Source organism: Pongo pygmaeus, chromosome 22, assembly GCF_028885625.2.
Source record: "Pongo pygmaeus isolate AG05252 chromosome 22, NHGRI_mPonPyg2-v2.0_pri, whole genome shotgun sequence".
NCBI classification, from domain to species: Eukaryota; Metazoa; Chordata; class Mammalia; order Primates; family Hominidae; genus Pongo; species Pongo pygmaeus.
Genome location: NC_072395.2, coordinates 26,088,674 through 26,110,779, shown reverse-complemented (window position 1 = coordinate 26,110,779; position 22,106 = coordinate 26,088,674). Strand labels below are relative to the sequence as shown.

Sequence of the window (22,106 nt, the reverse complement as noted above, 5' to 3'; positions counted from 1 at the left end):
GAAAACCCCATCACATCTACAACATGGATGAAACTTGAGGACATTATGCGGAGTAAAAGAAGCCAATCACAAAAAATGAATGCTTTATGATTCCATTTATATTAGATACTTAAAACATTAGTCAAAATCAGAGACAGAGGCTGGGGGAGAAGGGAATGGGAAGTTATTGTTTAATGGGTACAGAGTTTCAGTTTTGCAAAATGAAAAGAGATATGGAGATAGATGATGGTGATGGCTGTGCAACATTATACATGTATTTATTGCCACTGAATGGTAAACTAAAAATGGCTAAGATAATATATTTTATGTTATATATATTTTTACCACAATTAAAAAATTGTGGTGGTGGGGGGGAAAGGTCCTGGGTACACAGTCTTCACTCTTCTAACAGGAAAAAAAAACAAAAAACAAAAACAAAACTCCTGTTTGTTGAACATTTTTCTCCTTTGATTATATTTTTTAGCAGAAAATGAGAACATATACTTTTACTTTTCAAAATAACTAACACCATGTCACTCATTTCCATAAGCCCCTTACAATTTTTAACCAGAATACAATATCTTCTCTCCACCTAAGACGCCAAGTTGCTCTGCTCTTTTATAAGTAATCACTTAAAATTTACAGGAAATGCTTAAGCTTGCTTACTAAACTCTGAGAGCCAAGCTTCTATGCAATGTTTATATCTGGTAGCTAACTCCACTCGCATTAGGAAGGAAGCTTTTGGTGAAGACCTAGCAAGACTTGCTTTAAATGGTGTTTTTTGTTTTGTTTTTTTTTTGGGGGGGGGACAAAGCCTTGAAACAAAGATAAACAGTATATTCTCCACATCTAAGTTTAACACCTGAACAGACATGACCTCACACTTAACACTTTGCAGTAGTTGTGTTTAAATCTGAAAGTAGTCTGTTGCTAAAAGGGTAATATTTCCCTCTTTAAAGTGCTTTGATTTACTGTTCTACTGCATTTCAGACAAAACTCTTAGTAGATGATGTTTATCGAGGGAGAGGAAGATAAGTAGGGGTTTACCTTGCTTGCTGTCTACTCTATTAGGAATATCATTAGTTTCCATTAAGTTTGATTCTCTCAGCTACAGCCTAGGACTGAATTTAGCACTTTGGGAAATTACTTTTACTCTCACAAGCAACTAAGGCACTATTTAGTCAATTACTAATCCAAAGCAATAATGTTAGCTCATAATAGTTTCCAAAATTCATCAGAACAATGAAGTTCTTCCCAAGTTGAAATCTGCACATATACTCCTCTCATTTATCACCACAGGTGTCCCCTTATTCCCATCCTCATCCTGCAATAGCTTGTATTCTAAACTAAGAGAGAAACAACCTCGAAATCTAACATCTACTAAATTCTGAGCACTTAATCATAACCTGACACAAAGAAAGCTCAGAAAACAAAATGTCAGGCCAGGTGCGGTGGTTCATGCCTATAATCCTAGCACTTTGGGAGGCCAAGGCAGGTGGATCACTAGGTTGGTACAAGACCAACCTAACCAACATGGTGAAGCCTTGTCTATACTAAAAATAAAAAAATTAGCCAGGCATGGTGAGGTGCACCTGTAACCTCAGCTACTCAGGAGGCTGAAGCAGGAGAACCGCTTGAAACCAGGAGATGGAGGCTGCAGTGAACTGAAATTATGCCACTGAACTCCAGCCTGGGCAACACAGACTCCATCTCAAAAGAAAAGAAAACAGAAGAGGAGGGGAGGAAAGGAGAGGGCGGGGGGGCGGGGGAGGGGAGGGAAGGGGAGGGGAGTGAAAGAGAGAAAAAGGAAGCGTCAAATGAATTAGTACAAGTTACTGTCCCAGACACAGCAAAGGAGGAGGCTGGAGGCAAAGGCAGGAATGTTGGAGACAAAAAGCATTAAATTGGGTCTCTGCTGTCAAGGAGCTTGTAATCTGATTCAGATAACAAATCACACACGTAAAAATTAATTAATTTGTGTCATATTTTCTCTGTAATCCTCCTCTAGTCCCAAAGAAGGAGAACAGCCTCACATATTTAGAAAACAGAAAGAAAATCACTGAGCCTGGCTACAACATAGTGCGGAAGCTGAGGGTAGGAAGCAGGGAGCAAATGAAGGGTCACAGATGGCAAGGAGCCTATTCATTCTGACAGTCAGAATCCTCTGATAGGTTTTAGGAGGCAAATGAAAGCTTGAAAAGTCACTGTAGTTGACAGTGGAAGAATGACAGGAATGGGTGAAAGAGGAAGCAGAGACACCCTTGAGGAAGCTATTGCCTCACACCAGATAAAAAAAAGCAAAAGGCAATCTGGTCTACAATAACAAAAACGGAGAAAGCCAATGCAAAGGTGATCTATGTTGGAGATGAAGCTCCGACTGCATTTTCAGATAAATCGGATAGTCAAAGTAAGGTAAATATATCAAGTTAAGAGTGTTCTGTAAATGTTTAGATGGTAACTTGTCACCTCTCTACTTAAACCCCAAATAGCACTTCAGAAAAATGGCACCCATGAACTTCATTTGGACAAATCAATTTTGAGATCCTTATTCATTCAAGTGGTGTTTTCAAGTAAGTAGCTGGACATATGAGTCAAAATTCAGTTTAGTGGTCAGGACTGGAATTAGTAGCATCCAGGAGATTTTCACATTAATGGAACAATTAAAAGAATAAATGAAGATACAGATAAAGTGAGATCTCAGGTCAAAGGCCTGGGACACCCCAACCTTTATGATGCAGGCAGTTTAGGAGAAGCCTACAAAGAGGACTGAGGAGAAAAGGGCAGAGAAGTAGCAGAAACCCTACTGGAAGCCAAGACTGAGAAGACTTTCAAGGAAGGAACTATGTCAGATACTGCGTAGCTTCCACAGAAGAGGAATAATAAAATGTCAGCTTTGGAAAGATTGAGGTTATGGATAAATTTGACAAGACTGGTTTCTATGCAGTGACAGAAACAGAAGCTACATGGCAATGTTTGTAATAAAATTCCAAATCCTACACCACAGCCTGCATGAAAGTGTGACACCCTCTCTCACATGCAAATTTTTTTAAATCATCAATCAATTAGGGACTTATATTGAGAATATGTAAAAAACTCTTATGACCCAATAATAAAAAGACAAACCCAATTTTAGAATGGGAAGAGGATCTAAATAGACATTACTCCAAAAAACATATGTAAATGACCAATAAGCACATTGAAAGATAACACAAACCTGTAATCCAAGCACTTTGGGAAGCCTAGGAAGGTGGATTGCTTGAGCCCAGGAGTTTGACACCAGCCTGGGCAATGTGAGGAAACTCCATCTCTACCAAAAAAAAAAAAATTCAAAAATGAGCCAGGTATGATGGCGCACACCTGTACTCCCAGCTACTCAAGACCTGAGGGAGGAGGATCACTTCAGCCAGGAAGACTGAGGTTGCACTGAGCCCAGATCGTGCCACTGGACTCTAACCTGAGTGACAGAGTAAGACTCTGTCTCAAAAAAAAAAAAAAAAATTGTAAAAGGTAACACAAGTCACTAGAGAAATATAAAACAAAACAAAAAAATACCAAAATGAGATACCACTTCACACCTATTACGATGGGTAACATCAAGAACACAGTAAGTTGGCAGTAATGTGGAGAATTTAAACGCTCATCATGTGCTGCTGGAATATAAAATGGTACAGCTACTTGGGAAAACAACTGGTCAGTTTCTTAAAAGTTCAGTGTAAATGTACCCTATTCCTAGTAATTATACTCCTAGGTATATATACAATGTATGAGATATTAAGGTATATGTCCAGACAAAAACTTGCTCAAGTATGGTCACTGTAGCATTATTCATAACAGCAAAAAATGAAAACAATAAAATCATCAAGTAAGGATTAAACAGGTCGTATGTTCACAGAATACTTAACGCTCAGCAATAAAAAGGAGCTACTGATACACTCAACAAGCTCAATGAGCCTGAGGTGAATTATGCTCAGTGAAAAAAACTAATTTCAATAGGAAACACACTATATACTCAATTTCTATATCATAATTCAGAGATGGGGTAATAAAAGCATCCTAAAATTAGATTGTGATGATGGTTATAAAATCATTTAAAAAAATTTAAGACTGTAAATTTACTATCAGTGAATTAAATACTTCCAACAGGTGTATTTTTATGGTGCATCAATTATATCTCAGTAAAGCTGCTAAAAATTAACCTTTTCACTACAATGAGAATAAAACAAAGGTTAACAGAAAACAAAATGTGTGTGTTCATGTACATATTGTTTTCCCTTTTATCCTTACATTGTGAAGAGTATTCCAATGATATTTGTTATTTCCTTTCAAAAGTCTAAAAAAAAAATTGGCTCCAAAGGGTATCACTCTTTATCATTTTTTCTCTTCAAATGAAATGGCTAAACTTCCCTAAAGGAAGTTGAAATCCTTCTCACTCTCCAAGAGCTCATGTAAATGCCCTCTTCCTCATGAAATTCTTCCTGAACTATAAAGGAATCCAACCCCTAATGAACATTCGCAGCACTTTCTCTGAACCATTCTTACAGCAGGGATGTGAGGGTCTTGCCATGGTCATTTTACAAACTTTTCTCCCTTCCATGAGACTCCGAGCACTCCAGAGCCATAATGCTTACACACAGTTGTGTATCCCCTCCCCACCAATGCTGTGCCCAAAAATGCCGGCCTATTCAGTGACATTAGGTCAATTAATCCTACTCATAATGCTTGGAAATGGGGGCAGATCTACGATCTTACACAGAAAACAAGTAGCTGATCTGAAAACAAAAAACAAGTCTCTACTTTTTCTGCTCAATGAACTTTTCTTGGATTATATAAATATCTAAGCAGCCCATCTGAAAATGTCTTACATCATATTCTCAAAGAAAATAAAAGAGAAACCATTAAAGTGTATTAAATTTAGCAAAACAGGATTAGGAAGCCAGCCAGCTATCAAGAAAGCAAAGCAATCACTAATCTAGATGCTTCTCTGGCTCTAAGAAAGATCTGCAATAAAACAAAACTAATAAAACTACACATGAATACACAAAATTAATGACAGCATAAATTTAAATGAATTCTGTTAACCAAGAATTTTTAAAATGTATTAACATAAGCTGAATATTCAAATTTATATGAATAAACCACTGATGGGCACGAAGGGAGAAAGCACCTCACCTCTTAATAATAAATGAAATCCCAGCTGTGTTCTCCAAAATCCATTTCAGGGTTGCAAGATCATAATTCTCAGGGTGTTTAAAGGCAACACCTTCTGGAAGCCCCTGTACTATCAAAGCTGACTGGTCTTGTAGCATCTTCTCATATGGTACACGTACCTCTGTGGGTTTTTGTAAAGCTTTCCCTGGGGGAGGTAAAAAGCAGATAAATGTCATTAAATTGTAAGATTAAAAAACAAAATCATCACCACCTTATTGTGGCTTAATAAAGGCATACATGATCTTTCGTAATATGTGACTTTAAAATTACTTAATACTACAGCACCCTATTCACATGGAAGAACTTCTAAACCTGACACAAATCCAAAGGGCCAAAATGAAAAGTAGATTAAATATATGACTTTAAGAACCACACAAAAGGACAGAGAAATGTCTGATTTCTTGCATTATTGTCTTTAAAGTGGTCCTACCCTGGAGTATTTCTTGGGTTCCTCCTAAAAGGAAGTGGAAAGTAAGGTTATTCCTCATCCATTCACTTTGTGAAAATGTGTTATATAACAAGTCAGTAGCATAACACAGTCTACCCTTTAGAAAACTCTATTATATCATCTATGTTTTATAAAATTTAAGTGTATTGCTTTTAAGATAGCAAAAGCAGAAACAGTCCAACTGTTTTTCTGAGTGTTGCCATTTCTACAGCATCTACACTCATGTGATTCACCTGGGTGTAGACTTTATTTTATCCATCTCTGCAACCTTTTCTTCTTCTTCAACACCTGTAAAAAATAATAAAAAGGTGCATATCTATTATCTTAATATTTGGCTTTTAGTAAAAATAGTTTTTCCCGTATTCCAATATTTGTGATTTGTTATACAAACAAAAAATAGGTCGAGGTGGCTCACACTTTAATCCCACCACTTTGGGAGGCTGAGGCAGAATTGCTTGAGCCCAGCATTTCAAGATCAGTTTGAGCAACATAGAAACAACCCATCCCTACAAAAAAAAGATAAAATTAGGTGTGGTGGTGCACATCTGTAGTCCTAGCTACTCTGGAGGCTGAAGCAAGACGATTGCTTGAGTCCAGGAATTTAAGGTTATGATGAGCTATAATCATACCACTACACTCCAGTCTGGGTCACAGAAAGATACCCCGTCTTTAAAAAAAAAAAAAAAAAGGCAGAGGGAAAATTTTAAAGGGGACTTTTAAAATAAAAATCTAAAATAAGAGTAATTTATTGGCTATAAATTTAAATATGGGAAGATCATCATCAGGAAACAAATCCTAGGCTTTTACAAAGTCCAGCACAACTTCTAGACACATGTGCAACTTGCAATGTGGCCAGTCCAAATTCAGATGCTCTGTAGGTGAACAATACACATTGACTTTTGAAAACTCAGCACAAAAAGTATTCCAAATATCCCATTAACAATTTCTATATTGATTACACATTGAAATATTTTAAAGTATTGCCACTAAAATGATTTTCACTTGTTTCCGTGTATTTTTTTTTCTTTTTATTATTATTATTATTATTATTATTATATTATACTTTAGGCTCTATGGTACATGTGCGCAACGTGCAGGTAAGTTACATATGTATACATGTGCCATGCTGGGGCGCTGCACCCACCAACTCGTCATCTAGCATTAGGTGTATCTCCCAATGCTATCCCTCCCCCCTCCCCCCACCCCACAACAGTCCCCGAAGTGTGATGTTCCCCTTCCTGTGTCCATGTGTTCTCATTGTTCAATTCCCACCTATGAGTGAGAATATGCGGTGTTTGGTTTTTTGTTCTTGCGATAGTTTACTGAGAATGATGATTTCCAATTTCATCCATGTCCCTACAAAGGACATGAACTCATGAATTTTTATGGCTGCATAGTATTCCATGGTGTAGATGTGCCACATTTTCTTAATCCAGTCTATCGTTGTTGGACATTTGGGTTGGTTCCAAGTCTTTGCTATTGTGAATAATGCCACAATAAACATACGTGCGCATGTCTCTTTATAGCAGCATGATTTATAGTCCTTTGGGTATATACCCAGTAATGGGATGGCTGGGTCAAATGGAATTTCTAGTTCTAGATCCCTGAGGAATCGCCACACTGACTTCCACAAGGGTTGAACTAGTTTACAGTCCCACCAACAGTGTAAAAGTGTTCCTATTTCTCCACATCCTCTCCAGCACCTGTTGTTTCCTGACTTTTTAATGATTGCCATTCTAACTGGTGTGAGATGATATCTCATTGTGGTTTTGATTTGCATTTCTCTGATGGCCAGTGATGGTGAGCATTTTTTCATGTGTTTTTTGGCTGCACAAATGTCTTCTTTTGAGAAGTGTCTGTTCATGTCCTTCGCCCACTTTTTGATGGGGTTGTTTGTTTTTTTCTTGTAAATTTGTTGGAGTTCATTGTAGATTCTGGATATTAGCCCTTTGTCAGATGAGTAGGTTGCGAAAATTTTCTCCCATTTTGTAGGTTGCCTGTTCACTCTGATGGTAGTTTCCTTTGCTGTGCAGAAGCTCTTTACCTTAATTAGATCCCGTTTGTCAATTTTGGCTTTTGTTGCCATTGCTTTTGGTGTTTTAGACATGAAGTCCTTGCCCATGCCTATGTCCTGAATGGTAATGCCTAGGTTTTCTTCTAGGGTCTTTATGGTTTTAGGTCTAACGTTTAAGTCTTTAATCCATCTTGAATTGATTTTTGTATAAGGTGTAAGGAAGGGATCTAGTTTCAGCTTTCTACATATGGCTAGCCAGTTTTCCCAGCACCATTTATTAAATAGGAAATCCTTTCCCCATTTCTTGTTTTTCTCAGGTTTGTCAAAGATCAGATAGTTGTAGATATGTGGCATTATTTCTGACGGCTCTGTTCTGTTCCATTGATCTATATCTCTGTTTTGCTACCAGTACCATGCTGTTTTGGTTACTGTAACATTGTAGTATAGTTTGAAGTCAGGTAGCGTGATGCCTCCAGCTTTGTTCTTTTGGCTTAGGATTGACTTGGTGATGCGGGCTCTTTTTTGGTTCCATATGAACTTTAAAGTAGTTTTTTCCAATTCTGTGAAGAAAGTCATTGGTAACTTGATGGGGATGGCATTGAATCTGTAAATTACCTTGGGAAGGATGGCCATTTTCATGATATTGATTCTTCCTACCCATGAGCATGGAATGTTCTTCCATTTCTTTGTATCCTCTTTTATTTCCTTGAGCAGTGGTTTGTACTTCTCCTTGAAGAGGTCCTTCACATCCCTTGTAAGTTGGATTCCTAGGTATTTTATTCTCTTTGAAGCAATTGTGAATGGGAGTTCACTCATGATTTGGCTCTCTGTTTGTCTGCTATTGATGTATAAGAATGCTTGTGATTTTTGTACATTGATTTTGTATCCTGAGACTTTGCTGAAGTTGCTTATCTGCTTAAGGAGATTTTGAGCTGAGACAATGGGGTTTTCTAGATATACTATCATGTCATCTGCAAACAGGGACAATTTGACTTCCTCTTTTCCTAATTGAATACCCTTGATTTCCTTCTCTTGCCTAATTGCCCTGGCCAGAACTTCCAACACTATGTTGAATAGAAGTGGTGAGAGAGGGCATCCCTGTCTTGTGCCAGTTTTCAAAGGGAATGCTTCCAGTTTTTGCCCATTCAGTATGATATTGGCTGTGGGTTTGTCATAGATAGCTCTTATTATTTTGAGATACGTCCCATCAATACCTAATTTATTGAGAGTTTTTAGCATGAAGGGTTGTTGAATTTTGTCAAAGGCCTTTTCTGCATCTATTGAGATAATCATGTGGTTTTTGTCTTTGGTTCTGTTTATATGCTGGATTACATTTATTGATTTGCGTATATTGAACCAGCCTTGCATCCCAGGGATGAAGCCCACTTGATCATGGTGGATAAGCTTTTTGATGTGCTGCTGGATTCTGTTTGCCAGTATTTTATTGAGGATTTTTGCATCAATGTTCATCAAGGATATTGGTCTAAAATTCTCTTTTTTTGTTGTGTCTCTGCCAGGCTTTGGTATCAGGATGACGCTGGCCTCATAAAATGAGTTAGGGAGGATTCCCTCTTTTTCTATTGATTGGAATAGTTTCAGAAGGAATGGTACCAGCTCCTCCTTGTACCTCTGGTAGAATTCGGCTGTGAACCCATCTGGTCCTGGACTTTTTTTGGTTGGTAAGCTATTGATTATTGCCACAATTTCAGCTCCTGTTATTGGTCTATTCAGAGATTCAACTTCTTCCTGGTTTAGTCTTGGGAGGGTGTATGTGTTGAAGAATTTATCCATTTCTTCTAGATTTTCTAGTTTATTTGTGTAGAGGTGTTTGTAATATTCTCTGATGGTAGTTTGTATTTCTGTGGGATCGGTGGTGATATCCCCTTTATCATTTTTTATTGCATCTATTTGATTCTTCTCTCTTTTTTTCTTTACTAATCTTGCTAGCGGTCTATCAATTTTGTTGATCCTTTCAAAAAACCAGCTCCTGGATTCATTTATTTTTTGAAGGGTTTTTTGTGTCTCTATTTCCTTCAGTTCTGCTCTGATTTTAGTTATTTCTTGCCTTCTGCTAGCTTTTGAATGTGTTTGCTCTTGCTTTTCTAGTTCTTTTAATTGTGATGTTAGGGTGTCAATTTTGGATCTTTCCTGCTTTCTCTTGTGGGCATTTAGTGCTATAAATTTCCCTCTACACACTGCTTTGAATGCATCCCAGAGATTCTGGTATGTTGTGTCTTTGTTCTCGTTGGTTTCACAGAACATGTTTATTTCTGCCTTCATTTCATTATGTACCCAGTAGTCATTCAGGAGCACGTTGTTCAGTTTCCACGTAGTTGAGCGGTTTTGAGTGAGATTCTTAATCCTGAGTTCTAGCTTGATTGCACTGTGATCTGAGAGATAGTTTGTTATAATTTCTGTTCTTTTACATTTATTGAGGAGAGCTTTACACTTCCAAGTATATGGTCAATTTTGGAATAGGTGTGGTGTGGTGCTGAAAAAAATGTATATTCTGTTGATTTGGGGTGGAGAGTTCTGTAGATGTCTATTAGGTCCGCTTGGTGCAGAGCTGAGTTCAATTCCTGGGTATCCTTGTTGACTTTCTGTCTCGTTGATCTGTCTAATGTTGACAGTGGGGTGTTAAAGTCTCCCATTATTAATGTGTGGGAGTCTAAGTCTCTTTGTAGGTCACTCAGGACTTGCTTTATGAATCTGGGTGCTCCTGTATTGGGTGCATATATATTTAGGATAGTTAGCTCTTCTTGTTGAATTAATCCCTTTACCATTATGTAATGGCCTTCTTTGTCTCTTTTGATCTTTGTTGGTTTAAAGTCTGTTTTATCAGAGACTAGGATTGCAACCCCTGCCTTTTTTTGTTTTCCATTTGCTTGGTAGATCTTCCTCCATCCTTTTATTCTGAGCCTATGTGTGTCTCTGCACGTGAGATGGGTTTCCTGAATACAGCACACTGATGGGTCTTGAGTCTTTATCCAATTTGCCAGTCTGTGTCTTTTAATTGGAGCATTTAGTCCATTTACATTTAAAGTTAATATTGTTATGTGTGAATCTGATCCTGTCATTATGATGTTAGCTGGTTATTTTGCTCGTTAGTTGATGCAGTCTCTTCCTAGTCTCGATGGTCTTTACATTTCGGTATGATTTTGCAGTGGCTGGTACCGGTTGTGCCTTTCCATGTTTAGTGCTTCCTTCAGGAGCTCTTTTAGGGCAGGCCTGGTGGTGACAAAATCTCTCAGCATTTGCTTGTCTGTAAAGGATTTTATTTCTCCTTCACTTATGAAGCTTAGTTTGGCTGGATATGAAATTCTGGGTTGAAAATTCTTTTCTTTAAGAATGTTGAATATTGGCCCCCACTCTCTTCTGGCTTGTAGGGTTTCTGTCGAGAGATCAGCTGTTAGTCTTTGAGGGTAACCCGACCTTTCTCTCTGTCTGTCCTTAACATTTTTTCCTTCATTTCAACTTTGGTGAATCTGACAATTATGTGTCTTGGAGTTGCTCTTCTCGAGGAGAATCTTTGTGGCGTTCTCTGTATTTCCTGAATCTGAATGTTGGCCTGCCTTGCTAGATTGGGGAAGTTCTTCTGGATAATATCCTGCAGAGTGTTTTCCAACTTGGTTCCATTCTCCCCATCACTTTCAGGTACACCAATCAGACATAGATTTTGTCTTTTCACACAGTCCCACATTTCTTGGAGGCTTTGCTCGTTTCTTTTTATTCTTTTTTCTCTAAACTTCCCTTCTCGCTTCATTTCATTCATTTCATCTTCCAGGGCTGATACCCTTTCTTCCATTTGATCGCATCGGCTCCTGAGGCTTCTGCATTCTTCACGTAGTTCTCGAGCCTTGGTTTTCAGCTCCATCAGCTCCTTTAAGCACTTCTCTGTATTGGTTATTCTAGTTATACATTCTTCTAAATTTTTTTCAAAGTTTTCAACTTCTTTGCCTTTGGTTTGAATATCCTCCCGTAGCTCGGAGTAATTTGATCGTCTGAAGCCTTCTTCTCTCAGCTCGTCAAAGTCATTCTCCGTCCAGCTTTGTTCCGTTGCTGGTGAGGAACTGCATTCCTTTGGAGGAGGAGAGGTACTCTGCTTTTTAGAGTTTCCAGTTTTTCTGCTCTGTTTTTTCCCCATCTTTGTGGTTTTATCTACTTTTGGTCTTTGATGACAGTGATGTACAGATGGGTTTTTGGTGTGGATGTCCTTTCTGTTAGTTTTCCTTCTAACAGACAGGACCCTCAGCTGCAGGCCTGTTGGAGTACCTGGCCGGCCGTGTGAGGTGTCAGTCTGCCCCTGCTGGGGGGTGCCTCCCAGTTAGGCTGCTCGGGGGTCAGGGGTCAGGGACCCACTTGAGGAGGCAGTCAGCCCGTTCTCAGATCTCCAGCTGCGTGCTGGGAGAACCACTGCTCTCCTCAAAGCTGTCAGACAGGGACATTTAAGTCTGCAGAGGTTGCTGCTGTCTTTTTGTTTGTCTGTGCTCTGACCCCAGAGGTGGAGCCTACAGAGGCAGGCCGGCCTCCTTGAGCTGTGGTGGGCTCCACCCAGTTCAAGCTTCCAGGCTGCTTTGTTTACCTAAGCAAGCCTGGGCAATGGCGGGCGCCCCTCCCCCAGCCTGGCTGCCGCCTTGCTGTTTGATCTCAGACTGCTGTGCTAGCAATCAGCGAGACTCCGTGGGCGTAGGACCCTCTAAGCCAGGTGCGGGCTGTACTTTCCTGGGGCACCGTTTCCTAAGCCCATCGGAAAAACACAGTATTCGGGTGGGAGTGTCCCGATTTTCCAGGTGCCGTCTGTCACTCCTGGAAAGGGAGCTCCCTGACCCCTTGCGCTTCCCGAGTGAGGCAATGCCTCGCCCCTGCTTCGGCTGGCGCATGGGTGCACTCACCCACTGACCTGCGCCCACTGTCTGGCACTCCCTAGTGAGATGAACACGGTACCTGAGATGGAAATGCAAAAATCACCCGTCTTCTGCGTCGCTCACGCTGGGAGCTGTAGACCAGAGCTGCTCCTATTCCGCTATCTTGGCTCCTCCCCCCCGTTTCCCTTTATTTTTTAATGTTATAACTAGAAAGTTTTAAATCATGTGAATGACTCGCTTTATATTTAGTTCTATTTAATAACACTTCACTAAATCCCAGAAAAGGGCTCGGAATTCTACTGAAGAATTTCTACAACTTCCTCATGAACCTATTGATTAAGTTTCAGAAGAACACTATTGCAAACAAATAAAAGGTACTTGAGAATTAGGTACAAAAACCATTCTCCATGGTATCACATTAGTAGCAATGTAAACAAACTACAAATACCAATAGGCAGGGACTACAACTTGCCACTGAGGACCACTCCCTAATGCTTAGTTTGCATCACTGGAGAACCATGTAAGCCATAGAGCACAGGGAGGGGACAATAAACACATCTGCCCGTGAGACTGTGGTGTTTGTGGGTCAGAGGGCAGGTGATACACACACAATCAAAACAGCATTAGTATGAACTAACATACAATCAAGGACTTAACATTTCTCAAAATTATAATATTGGCAAAATTTTAAAAATAGGTTACTACCATAAAGCTTGGAAGATTATAACACAGGTGGTGAAGGGAGGGATACAGTGGGGAGGACAGTTTTTTTAAGGAACTAAAACTACTACTTGGAATAGGAATTAGCAAATTAGAAAAATTTTTAATTCACTAGTAATCTGCTCAATTGAACATGAATTGAATCTAATCTGACAATGCAAATTTAAGTTTAAACCTTAGTGGCATACAGACATCCGTGGGAGGTACTGTAGGTTCAATTCCAGACCACCACAATCATGGAAGTGTAAAGTGAAGTTACACAAATGTCTTCATTTCCCAATGCATTTAAAAGTTATGTTGAATCTTTCTTTCACAAAAGATCTCTGGGATGTATGATGCTATTGGATAGCATTTTACACACAGTGCAACTTCTTTCCAAATCGGAGTCAATCCTCTGAAAGCCTGCCATTGCTTTATGAAGTAAATTTATGGAATATTCTAAATCTTTTGTCATTTCAACAATATTCATGACATCTACACCAGGAGTAGATTCCATTTCAGAGACGACTTTCTTTGCTCATTGTAAGAAGCAACTCCTTACCCATTCACATTTGATTATGAAATTGCAGCAGTTCAGTCCCATCTGCAGGCTCCACTTTTTTTTTTTTTTTTTTTTTTTTTTGAGACAGAGTTTCACTCTTGTTGCCCTGGCTGGAGTGCAATGACAGGATCTCCACTCACCGCAACCTCTGCCCCCTGGGTTCAAGTAATTCTCCTGCCCCAGCCTCACAAGTAGCTAGGATTACAGGCATGCACCACCATGCCTGGCTAATTTTGTATTTTTAGTAGAGATGGGCTTTCTCCGTGTTGGTCAGGCTGGTCTCAAACTCCCGAACTCAGGTGATCCCACCTCGACCTCCCAAAGTGCTGGGATTATAGGCATGAACCACTGTGCCCAGCCACCAGGCTCCACTTCTAATTCTAGTTCACTTGCTATTTCCACCACATCTGCAGTTCCTTCGTCCTCTAAAATCTTGAACCCCTTAAAGTCACCTAGGAGAGATGGAATCAACTTCTTCCACAGTCCTGTTAATGTTAATTTTGTTCTCTTCCCGTGAATCACAAACGTTCTTAATGGCACCTAGAATAGTAAATTTTTCCCAGAAGGTTTTTAATTTACTTTGCCCAGATCCATCAGAGGAATCACTATCTCTGGCAGCTATGGCCTTACAAAATGTATTTCTTTCTTTTTTTGAGACGGAGTCTTGCTCTGTTGCCAGGCTGGGGTGCAGTGGTGTGATCTCGGCTCACTGGAACCTCTGACTTTCTGGTTCAAGTGATTCTCCTGCCTCAGACACCCGAGTAGCTGGGATTACAGGCACACACCACCACGCCCAGCTAATTTTTGTGTTTTTAGTAGAGCTAGGGATTTCACCATGTTGATCAGGCTGGTTTTCATCTCCTGACCTCGTGATCTGCCTGCCTTGGCCTCCCAAATTGCTGGGATTACAGGCATGAGACACCGTGCCTGGCCTACAAAATATATTTCTTTTTTTTTTTTTTTTTCTTTTATTGTAATTATTATTATTATTATTATTATTATACTTTAGGTTTTATGGTACATGTGCCCAATGTGCAGTAAGTTACATATGTATACATGTGCCATGCTGGTGCACTGCACCCACCAACTCGTCATCTAGCATTAGGTATATCTCCCAATGTTATCCCTCCCCCCTCCCCCCAACCCACAACAGTCCCTGAAGTGTGATGTTCCCCTTCCTGTGTCCATGTGTTCTCATTGTTCAATTCCCACCTATGAGTGAGAATATGCGGTGTTTGGTTTTTTGTTCTTGCGATAGTTTACTGAGAATGATGATTTCCAATTTCATCCATGTCCCTACAAAGGACATGAACTCATCATTTCTTATGGCTGCATAGTATTCCATGGTGTAGATGTGCCACATTTTCTTAATCCAGTCTATCATTGTTGGACATTTGGGTTGGTTCCAAGTCTTTGCTATTGTGAATAATGCCGCAATAAACATACGTGTGCATGTGTCTTTATAGCAGCATGATTTATAGTCCTTTGGGTATATACCCAGTAATGGGATGGCTGGGTCGAATGGAATTTCTAGTTCTAGATCCCTGAGGAATCGCCACACTGACTTCCACAATGGTTGAACTAGTTTACAGTCCCACCAACAGTGTAAAAGTGTTCCTATTTCTCCACATCCTCTCCAGCACCTGTTGTTTCCTGACTTTTTAATGATCGCCATTCTAACTGGTGTGAGATGGTATCTCATTGTGGTTTTGATTTGCATTTCTCTGATGGCCAGTGATGGTGAGCATTTTTTCATGTGTCTTTTGGCTGCATAAATGTCTTCTTTTGAGAAGTGTCTGTTCATGTCCTTCGCCCACTTTTTGATGGGGTTGTTTGTTTTTTTCTTGTAAATTTGTTGGAGTTCATTGTAGATTCTGGATATTAGCCCTTTGTCAGATGAGTAGGTTGCGAAAATTTTCTCCCATTTTGTAGGTTGCCTGTTCACTCTGATGGTAGTTTCCTTTGCTGTGCAGAAGCTCCTTAGTTTAATTAGATCCCATTTGTCAATTTTGGCTTTTGTTGCCATTGCTTTTGGTGTTTTAGACATGAAGTCCTTGCCCATGCCTATGTCCTGAATGGTATTGCCTAGGTTTTCTTCTAGGGTTTTTATGGTTTTAGGTCTAACATTTAAGTCTTTAATCCATCTTGAATTGATTTTTGTATAAGGTGTAAGGAAGGGATCCAGTTTCAGCTTTCTACATATGGCTAGCCAGTTTTCCCAGCACCATTTATTAAATAGGGAATCCTTTCCCCATTTCTTGTTTTTCTCAGGTTTGTCAAAGATCAGATGGTTGTAGATATGTGGCATTATTTCTGATGGCTCTGTTCTGTTCCATTGATCTATATCTCTGTTTTGGTACCAGTACCATGCTGTTTTGGTTACTGTAGCCTTGTAGTATAGTTTGAAGTCAGGTAGCGTGATGCCTCCAGCTTTGTTCTTTTGGCTTAGGATTGACTTGGCGATGCAGGCTCTTTTTTGGTTCCATATGAACTTTAAAGTAGTTTTTTCCAATTCTGTGAAGAAAGTCATTGGTAGCTTGATGGGGATGGCATTGAATCTGTAAATTACCTTGGGAAGGATGGCCATTTTCATGATATTGATTCTTCCTACCCATGAGCATGGAATGTTCTTCCATTTCTTTGTATCCTCTTTTATTTCCTTGAGCAGTGGTTTGTAGTTCTCCTTGAAGAGGTCCTTCACATCCCTTGTAAGTTGGATTCCTAGGTATTTTATTCTCTTTGAAGCAATTGTGAATGGGAGTTCACTCATGATTTGGCTCTCTGTTTGTCTGTTATTGATGTATAAGAATGCTTGTGATTTTTGCACATTGATTTTGTATCCTGAGACTTTGCTGAAGTTGCTTATCAGCTTAAGGAGATTTTGGGCTGAGACAATGGGGTTTTCTAGATATACTATCATGTCATCTGCAAACAGGGACAATTTGACTTCCTCTTTTCCTAATTGAATACCCTTGATTTCCTTCTCCTGCCTAATTGCCCTGGCCAGAACTTCCAACACTATGTTGAATAGAAGTGGCGAGAGAGGGCATCCCTGTCTTGTGCCAGTTTTCAAAGGGAATGCTTTCAGTTTTTGCCCATTCAGTATGATATTGGCTGTGGGTTTGTCATAAATAGCTCTTATTATTTTGAGATACGTCCCATCAATTCCTAATTTATTGAGAGTTTTTAGCATGAAGGGTTGTTGAATTTTGTCAAAGGCCTTTTCTGCATCTATTGAGATAATCATGTGGTTTTTGTCTTTGGTTCTGTTTATATGCTGGATTACATTTATTGATTTGCGTATATTGAACCAGCCTTGCATCCCAGGGATGAAGCCCACTTGATCATGGTGGATAAGCTTTTTGATGTGCTGCTGGATTCTGTTTGCCAGTATTTTATTGAGGATTTTTGCATCAATGTTCATCAAGGATATTGGTCTAAAATTCTCTTTTTTTGTTGTGTCTCTGCCAGGCTTTGGTATCAGGATGATGCTGGCCTCATAAAATGAGTTAGGGAGGATTCCCTCTTTTTCTATTGATTGGAATAGTTTCAGAAGGAATGGTACCAGCTCCTCCTTGTACCTCTGGTAGAATTCGGCTGTGAACCCATCTGGTCCTGGACTTTTTTTGGTTGGTAAGCTATTGATTATTGCCATAATTTCAGCTCCTGTTATTGGTCTATTCAGAGATTGAACTTCTTCTTGGTTTAGTCTTGGGAGGGTGTATGTGTTGAGGAATTTATCCATTTCTTCTAGATTTTCTAGTTTATTTGCATAGAGGTGTTTGTAATATTCTCTGATGGTAGTTTGTATTTCTGTGGGATCGGTGGTGATATCCCCTTTATCATTTTTTATTGCATCTATTTGATTCTTCTCTCTTTTTTTCTTTATTAATCTTGCTAGCGGTCTATCAATTTTGTTGATCCTTTCAAAAAACCAGCTCCTGGATTCATTTATTTTTTGAAGGGTTTTTTGTGTCTCTATTTCCTTCAGTTCTGCTCTGATTTTAGTTATTTCTTGCCTTCTGCTAGCTTTTGAATGTGTTTGCTCTTGCTTTTCTAGTTCTTTTAATTGTGATGTTAGGGTGTCAATTTTGGATCTTTCCTGCTTTCTCTTGTGGGCATTTAGTGCTATAAATTTCCCTCTACACACTGCTTTGAATGCATCCCAGAGATTCTGGTATGTTGTGTCTTGGTTCTCGTTGGTTTCAAAGAACATCTTTATTTCTGCCTTCATTTCGTTATGTACCCAGTAGTCATTCAGGAGCAGGTTGTTCAGTTTCCACGTAGTTGAGCGGTTTTGAGTGAGATTCTTAATCCTGAGTTCTAGCTTGATTGCACTGTGATCTGAGAGATAGTTTGTTACAATTTCTGTTCTTTTACATTTATTGAGGAGAGCTTTACTTCCAAGGATATGGTCAATTTTGGAATAGGTGTGGTGTGGTGCTGAAAAAAATGTATATTCTGTTGATTTGGGGTGGAGAGTTCTGTAGATGTCTATTAGGTCTGCTTGGTGCAGAGCTGAGTTCAATTCCTGGGTATCCTTGTTGACTTTCTGTCTCGTTGATCTGTCTAATGTTGACAGTGGGGTGTTAAAGTCTCCCATTATTAATGTGTGGGAGTCTAAGTCTCTTTGTAGGTCACTCAGGACTTGCTTTATGAATCTGGGTGCTCCTGTATTGGGTGCATATATATTTAGGATAGTTAGCTCTTCTTGTTGAATTAATCCCTTTACCATTATGTAATGGCCTTCTTTGTCTCTTTTGATCTTTGTTGGTTTAAAGTCTGTTTTATCAGAGACTAGGATTGCAACCCCTGCCTTTTTTTGTTTTCCATTTGCTTGGTAGATCTTCCTCCATCCTTTTATTTTGAGCCTATGTGTGTCTCTGCACGTGAGATGGGTTTCCTGAATACAGCATACTGATGGGTCTTGAGTCTTTATCCAATTTGCCAGTCTGTGTCTTTTAATTGGACCATTTAGTCCATTTACATTTAAAGTTAATATTGTTATGTGTGAATTTGATCCTGTCATTATGATGTTAGCTCGATGTTTTGCTCGTTAGTTGATGCAGTCTCTTCCTAGTCTCAATGGTCTTTACATTTCGGTATGATTTTGCAGTGGCTGGTACCGGTTGTGCCTTTCCATGTTTAGCGCTTCCTTCAAGAGCTCTTTTAGGGCAGGCCGGGTGGTGACAAAATCTCTCAGCATTTGCTTGTCTGTAAAGTATTTTATTTCTCCTTCACTTATGAAGCTTAGTTTGGCAGGATATGAAATTCTGGGTTGAAAATTCTTTTCTTTAAGAATGTTGAATATTGGCCCCCACTCTCTTCTGGCTTGTAGGGTTTCTGCCGAGAGATCCGCTGTTAGTCTGATGGGCTTCCCTTTGATGGTAACCCGTCCTTTCTCTCTGGCTGCCCTTAACATTTTTTCCTTCATTTCAACTTTGGTGAATCTGACAATTATGTGTCTTGGAGTTGCTCTTCTCGAAGAGTATCTTTGTGGCGTTCTCTGTATTTCCTGAATCTGAATGTTGGCCTGCCTTGCTAGATTGGGGAAGTTCTCCTGGATAATATCCTGCAGAGTGTTTTCCAACTTGTTTCCATTCTCCCCATCACTTTCAGGTACACCAATCAGACGTAGATTTGGTCTTTTCACATAGTCCCACATTTCTTGGAGGCTTTGCTCGTTTCTTTTTATTCTTTTTTCTCTAAACTTCCCTTCTCGCTTCATTTCATTCATTTCATCTTCCAGGGCTGATACCCTTTCTTCCATTTGATCGCATCGGCTCCTGAGGCTTCTGCATTCTTCACGTAGTTCTCGAGCCTTGGTTTTCAGCTCCATCAGCTCCTTTAAGCACTTCTCTGTATTGGTTATTCTAGTTATACATTCTTCTAAATTTTTTTCAAAGTTTTCAACTTCTTTGCCTTTGGATTGAATATCCTCCCGTAGCTCGGAGTAATTTGATCGTCTGAAGCCTTCTTCTCTCAGCTCGTCAAAGTCATTCTCCGTCCAGCTTTGTTCCGTTGCTGGTGAGGAACTGCGTTCCTTTGGAGGAGGAGAGGTACTCTGGTTTTTAGAGTTTCCAGTTTTTCTGCTCTGTTTTTTCCCCATCTTTGTGGTTTTATCTACTTTTGGTCTTTGATGATGGTGATGTACAGATGGGTTTTTGGTGTGGATGTCCTTTCTGTTAGTTTTCCTTCTAACAGACAGAACCCTCAGCTGCAGGTCTGTTGGAGTACCTGGCCGGCCGTGTGAGGTGTCAGTCTGCCCCTGCTGGGGGGTGCCTCCCAGTTAGGCTGCTCGGGGGTCAGGGGTCAGGGACCCACTTGAGGAGGCAGTCAGCCCGTTCTCAGATCTCCAGTTGCGTGCTGGGAGAACCACTGCTCTCCTCACAGCTGTCAGACAGGGACATTTAAGTCTGCAGAGGTTACTGCTGTCTTTTTGTTTGTCTGTGCCCTGCCCCCAGAGGTGGAGCCTACAGAGGCAGGCAGGCCTCCTTGAGCTGTGGTGGGCTCCACCCAGTTCAAGCTTCCAGGCTGCTTTGTTTACCTAAGCGAGCCTGGGCAATGGCGGGCGCCCCTCCCCCAGCCTCGCTGCCGACTTGCTGCTTGATCTCAGACTGCTGTGCTAGCAATCAGCGAGACTCCGTGGGCGTAGGACCCTCTGAGCCAGGTGCGGGCTATACTCTCCTGGGGCACCGTTTCCTAAGCCCGTCGGAAAAGCACAGTATTCGGGTGGAAGTGGCCCGATTTTCCAGGTGCCGTCTGTCACCTCTGGAAGGGGAACTCCCTGACCCCTTGCGCTTCACGAGTGAGGCAATGCCTCGCCCCTGCTTCAGCTGGCGCACGGTGTGCTCACCCACTGACCTGCGCCCACTGTCTGGCACTCCCTAGTGAGATGAACACGGTACCTCAGATGGAAATGCAGAAATCACCCGTCTTCTGCGTCGCTCGCGCTGGGAGCTGTAGACCGGAGCTGTTCCTATTCGGCCATCTTGGCTCCTCCCCCATATATTTCTTAAAGAATAAAACTTCCTCTCCCTCTCCCTCTCCCCTTTCTTCGGTCTCCCTCTCCTTCTTTTTTCCTCTCCCTTTTCTTCGGTCTCCCTCTCCTTTTTTCGGTCTCCCTCTGTTGCCGAAGCTGGACTGTACTGCCATGATCTCGGCTCGCTGCAACCTCCCTGCCTCGGGCTCCTGTGATTCTCCTGCCTCGGCCTGCCGAGTGCCTGGGATTGCAGGCGCGCGCCGCCACGCCTGACTGGTTTTTGTATTTTTGGTGGAGATGGGGTTTTGCCGTGTTGACCGGGCTGGTCTCCAGCTCCTGGCCTCAAGTGATCTGTCCGCCTCGGCCTCCCGAGGTGCTGGGATTGCAGACGCAGTCTCGCTCACTGAATGCTCAATGTTGCTCAGGCTGGAGTGCAGTGGCGTGATCTCCGCTCACGACAACCTCCACCTCCCAACTGCCTGCCTTGGCCTCCTAAAGTGCTAAGATTACAGCCTCTGCCCTGCCGCCACCCCGTCTAGGAAGTGAGAAACATCTCTGCCTGGCCACCCATCGTCTGGGATGTGAGGAGCTCCTCTGCCCGGCCGCCCCGTCTGGGAAGTGAGGAGCGCCTCTGCCCTCACCCTGTCTGGGAGGAAGTGAGGAGTGCCTCTGCCCGGCCACCCCGTCTGGGAAGTGAGGAGCGCCTCTGCCCGGCCGCCCCGTCTGGGAGGTGAGGAGCGCCTCTGCCCGGCCGCCACCCCGTCTGGAAGGAAGTGAGGAGCGTCTCTGCCAGGCCACCCCGTCTGGGAGCTGAGGAGCACCTCTGCCCGGCCGCCCTGTCTGGGAGGTGAGCAGCGCCTCTGCCCGGCCGCCATCCCGTATAGGATGTGAGGAGCGTCTCTGCCCGGCCGCCCATCATCTTGGATGTGAGGAGCGCCTCTGCCCGGCCACCCTGTCTGGGAAGTGAAGAGCGCCTCTGCCCAGCCACCACCCCGTCTGGGAGGAAGTGAGGAGCGCCTCTGCCCGGCCGCCCCGTCTGGGAAGTGAGGAGCGCCTCTACCTGGCCGCCCGGTCTGGAAAGTGAGGAACACCTCTGCCCGGCTGCCCCGTCTGGGAAGTGAGGAGCGCCTCTGCCCAGCCGCCCCATCTGGGAGATGAGGAGCGCCTCTGCCCAGCCACCCAACATCTGGGAAGTGAGGAGCGCCTCTGCCCGGCCGCCCCACCTGAGAGATGAGAGTTCCTCTGCCCGGCCGCCACCCCATCTGGGAGGAAGTGAGGAGCACCTCTGCCCAGCCGCCTCGTCTGGGAGATGAGGAGCACCTCTGCCCGGCCACCCCGTCTGGGAAGTG

At 41.8% G+C, this 22,106-nt stretch overlaps 1 pseudogene; it reads right to left on the bottom strand.

The window, feature by feature from the left end:
- The window catches only part of LOC129022360 (general transcription factor II-I-like), a 35,862-nt pseudogene that overhangs the window by 4,831 nt on the left and 8,925 nt on the right, over positions 1-22,106 (bottom strand).